Source organism: Aegilops tauschii, chromosome 1 (genome assembly GCF_002575655.3).
Source record: "Aegilops tauschii subsp. strangulata cultivar AL8/78 chromosome 1, Aet v6.0, whole genome shotgun sequence".
Lineage (NCBI taxonomy): Eukaryota > Viridiplantae > Streptophyta > Magnoliopsida > Poales > Poaceae > Aegilops > Aegilops tauschii.
The window spans coordinates 25,042,079-25,047,904 of record NC_053035.3 but is presented as its reverse complement, the minus strand read 5'-3'; the positions used below and the strand labels follow the sequence as shown (position 1 = coordinate 25,047,904).

Here is a 5,826-nt window from a genome sequence, read left to right as displayed (position 1 = left end):
TAATGATGAATGAAATTCAGCAATCATACCCTAAACATAGCTACAGCCGCCGTTCAGACGAGGAGAGCGGCGAGGGAAGCGTGGAGAACGGCGGGGAAGCGATGTCGCGACCACTGACCTCCTCCTCTTGCGCTTCGGAGTCATCTCCGACTCGGTTGGAGGCTCCACAATCTGCAACGGCACCTCGTGCACCGTGGGTTCCTGATCCAGTGGATGCTCTACCCTGGATCTGAACGCCCACCACCTACGCCTGGTCCACGGGCTAGACGAATCGGCCTGCTCCATCGCCCAGAGGAGGATCTCGACCTTGTGCATCGGTTGTGCGGGTGGGGGGGGGGGGAAAGCTTTGCCCTCTCCCTCCTCGTCATTTGCTTCAAAGTGGCCATTGCCGTCCAGTTCATCTGCAATATGTTGTGAAACCAAGAACGGATCTCCGTCAACCTGGCCATCTTGACCTGGTCGCCGCCGGCGATCTCCACGAAGTCGGCGTTCTCGCCGCCGCCGATGTGCTCGATCTGCTGCTCCAGCGAGGATCTTGCGTGGATGGAAGAGGGGGGTGGATGTGGAAGATGAGAAGAGCAAAGTTGCGGCCGCGAGAAGGAGGAGAAGGCTAGGAGATGGCCGCGGTTGCAATGGTGATGGAAGAGGGGAAGGAGCACGGCGGCGGCTTTGCATTGGACGAGAGGGGCGGCGGTTTTGCATTGGACGAGAGGGCCCCACCTTGTCATATATTTCCTAGGACTAAAATGCCCCTAGACTAATAGTACTTTCGAGTACTTTCATCCGCGTACTTTCGAGTACTACGTATGTATGCGCCGTTAGATCGAGACAAACGAACGGCTCCAAAAAATGCCAACTACTGTAAAAGTTGTAATAAAGTTTAGTCTCTATTTCTTTATTTAAGCAGAATATATGGCCTTACATGCATCTATTTCCATTCTAATATAATTGAAACAATAATGGTGTATGATCTAATACCATGTAGACAAATGGAAAGGAGGAGGGTATGCCCTAATTAATTCTGACATCACATTCGGTAACCAATGTCTTTCTTTTATAGCGACAGGATGATTACGAAGAGATCCTTCATACGTACACATTGGATGCTCTCAAGTTTAGCTATTTTTTTTTAAGTAATACATATATTTTTTTAAATTACAGAAATAATACGCAAAAAAAAGAATTTTCAAAAATAATACACCATCGGCCTACTGCAGGCCGACTGAGCCCAGTCGGCCCACAGCAGGCCGACTGGTGGCCCATCAGTTTGCTGCTGGCCGATTGGGCTGTCGGCCACCAGATCAAGCCCAGTCGGCCTGCAGTTGGCCGACAGGGTCCAGTCGGCCTGCAGTACACCGATAGGCCTGCAGTGGGCCGACTATGCTCAGTTGGCCTGCTGTGGGCCGACTGGTGCATGCCTATTTTTAATAATACATGATGATATTTTTTTAAAGTATATATTTTAACACGTTATGAATACATGGTAACATTTCTTCAAATACATTTTTAATGGAAATACCATTTTTTTAAACCACACAACATTTTTTAAAATGCTTTTCTGAAATTTTCATAAACTTTTTTTAGAAACACGCGAATATTTTCTTAAAATGTCATGATCCATCTAAACATTTGTTAACCCACGTGATATGTGAGTATATTGATTGTAATATCATCTTATATTATGGGATGAAGGGAGTACCATTTTTTACAATGTCATGGATATTTTTTGGAAACACGAGAATATTTCCAGCAAAGGCGACGTACATTCATTTAGTGGCACGAACCATTTCTTTTCATATTTTCCAAAAAAATTGCATGCATTTTTTGAAAGGCGGGAACCTTTTTCCATTGTGATGAACATTTGTTTTGAAAGTTATCGACATTTCCAAACTGCGCTTTTCCCGCCACCCATTTCCCGCCACCCATTTCCCGCCACCCATTTCCCGCCAACCCTTTCCCGCCACCCATTTTCCGCCACCCATTTCCCGCCAACCAATTTCCCGCCACCCGTTTCCCGCCACCCGTTTCCCTCCTCCCATTTCCCGCCATACCGCAGTCGTTCTTTCCCGCCATTTTCTCGTCTCTACCTATAAAACCCCCTACAGACGGAGCTGGATAAGCATTGCAGTGTAGTGTAGTTGAGATGTCCCATTATCCTTTCGATCGTAGTTTTCACCCTGGGATGAGCAGGACTCTTCTGAGGCTAGCTACCGATTTCAGGATGGATAATAGGATAGTTCCATGGGACGAACTCACCGGTAGTGACACCATAATGAATGAGTTGGCTCACCAATTACGTAGGTCTGGGTGGCCTGAAAGGACCTATGAGGAGGTACGTAAAGAACTTCTTAGGTTGCATGACAGGTGGAAGAAGGTAGTGGTGCCGAAGAGTGAAACTTTCAGAAGGATTGCAGCAAATAATCCATGTTTATGGACTGAGGAGAGCGAGGACGAAGATGATATCTTCATGCCGCCGCTTCCGGGTTCTGCATCGTCGAAGGGCAAGAGTTCTTCATCATCGAAGGGCAAGGTTTCTGCATCGTCGAATGGCAAGAGTTCTTCATCATCGAAGGGCAAGGTTTCTGCATCGTCGAAGGGCAAGAGTTCTTCATCGTCGAAGGGCAAGAGTTCTGCATCGATCGAGGATGACGATGATGACTTCATGTAGTTTTTATGCTGTATGTTGTGAGTTCAGTTACGTGCCATTTAATTTAGATGTAGTTCTATCTAGTTGTTTGTAATGTCTCGTTGTATGAATATTATGGTCTATCTAAATATGATCTTGTAGTTCCGACAACAGAGTACTAAAATAGAGTAGGCATATGTCTCGTACATAAGTACATAGTCATTTGTCTCATACATAGAATAGACAAAAGTCTCACACAGAAATAGATGGTAATGTCTCTACTGATACATAGGAGCGGCAATGACGACGTCTGGCCTGCCGGGGAGGCGGATCTCGAATGACAAATTCATCACATATAACTCGGTTTCCTGTAGCAATGCAACTGAACAACCCTTTTCCATTCCCATTCGCTCAGCATTTCTTGAATCTTGCCATCATCAGTTATGTCAATTAATTTTCTTTCCCCAGGGCCATCTGAATGCTTCCTGCTGACGTAGTACACAAAATCGTCTTCCTTCAACCCGTGCTTCAACATGAATTTAGTCTTCAACCAATCAAAAGTGAGGTCCACTTCACTAACTTGCACAACACTTGGAGACAAGCCTTGGACATGAACAATAGGGCTAAGCACCCACTGAGTACCCTCAGCCATCTGCAACACACAAATCGCATTGAGTACCTACCCTACCCCTTAATATCCCCACTAACAAATATTAGACATGTCTATATATTACGAAGCTATATATTACAGAATATTAACGGAGCAACTAATACAATTCACCCACCTACAATTATATTACGAATATTTGCCGTAGCAACTACAAATATTGACAGATTAATATATTTGACTGGACTGCCTATATTACGGACCTTTTTTCTGGACTCCTACATATACTGACACTCCTAAATACTTGACATCCATATATAGGACGGATTATTACCGGAGCAACTACACACTTTTACACAACTAATTAGTTGACATCTAAATATATTAACAAATACTACCGTAGCACCTACGAAAAATAAAATGTGGGCTGAAATATACCCTTGAAGAGTGCGAAGGATGAACGACGAACGGCGGCCACCAAACTGCCGGTGCTCCAGCTCCAACGAAGAACGACGTACAACAGCTTCACCTCCACCACAGTGCCCCAACTTCACCACCAGCACACTGCAATGCTTATCCAGCTCTGTCTGAAGGGGGTTTTATAGGTAGAGAGGAGAAAATGGCGGGAAAGAACGACTGCGGTATGGCGGGAAAGGGTTGGCGGGAAACGGGTGGCGGGAAACGGGTGGCGGGAAAAAGTTGGCGCGAACATATGGCGGGAAAAAGTTGGCGCGAACATATGACGATGATGACTTCATGTAGTTTTTATGCTGTATGTTGTGAGTTCAGTTACGTACCATTTAATTTAGATGTAGTTCTATCTAATTGTTTGCAATGTCTCGTTGTATGAATATTATGTTCTATCTACATATGATCTTGTAGTTCCGATAACAAAGTACTAAAATAGAGTAGGCATATGTCTCGTACATAAGTACATAGTCATTTGTCTCATACATAGAATAGACATAAGTCTTACACAGAAATAGATGGTAATGTCTCTACTGATACATAGAAGCGTCAGTGACGACGCCTGGCCTGGCGGGGAGGCGGATCTGGAATCGGGGACCATCCCAACCTGTCTGGTGCCCTAATGTGACGAGGAGGAATCTCAGACTCTCCCTGGTCATGCTGTGTATCCTGTGTGGGGCCTGGTGCAGGAGTCGAAAACATGTTCATCCACTGGGTGTGCTGCGACATCTGAGCCTGTATGTTGTCCTCGGGATGTTGATCACTCCCCTACGTATCATGTGATGCCGACATAGACGCCTGATATCCATAGGCCCCTACGCGATGGAACGTTTCATCATGAAGAATGAGGTCGCGTCAATTAATATTGAAAACAATAAATATGAAGACACATACCTGCTGGGTGTGACGTCTGCTCTGGCTGAAACACGAAACTGGACGAGGGACCGTGCCGCTGTGGCTGTGGAGAAAACACGAAGCTCGACGAGGGACCGTGTTGCTGTGGCTGTGGAGAAAACACGAAGCTCGACGTGGGACCATAGTGCTGCGGGTGCCACGTAGGACTGCCAGGTTGGTCAGGACGGGGTGGCCTGGTTGTCGGCTGCTGTGCTAGGCGTGGACGTGGTTGATGTCGGTGCATGGAGTGACGCGGTTGCTCCTGCTCGTGCTGAACAACATCGGTTCTCCGGGTGCACGTGATAGCCTCGTACACAGTCCGTATCTTATTCTGAATTCTTTCCAAGAAGGGCTGTACCACTGGACGATGATGAAGAAGAGGTCCAGACGATAGTGATCGTCCAAAGGTGGTCACGTCGTCGTACAATTCGCGTGTCAAGGTAGCATGCAAATTTCCATGACGATTAATAATGTCTGTCTCTTGCACGTCAAAGTATGTGACAACATTACGTAAAGAAAAAATATCTTACCGCGTACTGCCTAGAGCCCGAAGTATCATAGCTCGGGTACATATCCGACGGAGTAGGATCCGGTAACTCCTCTGGGTGGGAGTACTCAACAATGCGTAACCGTGTTCCGGTCATGTAGCGCCGCAAATAGAGATTGAATTCATCGAGATCAAAATTGTGATTCTCGTGCCATAGATTTGTGTTTGCTGTCTCCCATTCTATAACATACGGCTCTAGTCTAACTAGCCAGTCAGCAGTTGTCCTGTTCATGCCCTTCCTTGTCGTCCTAAAATTGTGGTGTGTGTTCAACAATTACCTAAAGCTTCGAATGGAGTACTATGAAAGAAAATGCAACATTGAAAAACTGGTTAATACCTGTGGATGTGTGCTGGCACCGGGTTCTCTATAGGGGGAGGTAGCTCCAACTGCAGAATACCAAATTGCCTCATAACCCTCTGTTGTGCCATCTCCTCGACGAAGACATCGAAGATGATCTTCGATTTTGTCATCCAGTAATCTCGTTCCCTTGTGCATAGCACAAACATACCAGCAGGGTATCTCGCTTGTATGGCTGCTTCCGTGTAGGGCTGCCAGATGACCCCGGTGTACGCATCGAACTGCTCGTTCAATGCTGTGTATGCCTTCCTGGTCTGATCACTAGCAAAGCGTCTCTGCAGAGAATAAAAGTTAGTAGCCGCTAGCATCGATCGATCTCTTGTGCA

The 5,826-nt window shown here is 46.2% G+C and overlaps 1 long non-coding RNA gene across 1 annotated transcript; it reads right to left on the bottom strand.

Moving 5' to 3' along the window:
- Nucleotides 1-5,047: 5,047 nt before the first annotated feature.
- LOC120966954 (uncharacterized) lies at nucleotides 5,048-5,616 on the bottom strand. Its single transcript, XR_005761031.2, has 2 exons — nucleotides 5,480-5,616; nucleotides 5,048-5,390 (listed from the first exon to the last, which is right to left on the bottom strand). It is a non-coding gene; the product is annotated as an uncharacterized lncRNA (long non-coding RNA).
- Nucleotides 5,617-5,826: the final 210 nt, after the last annotated feature.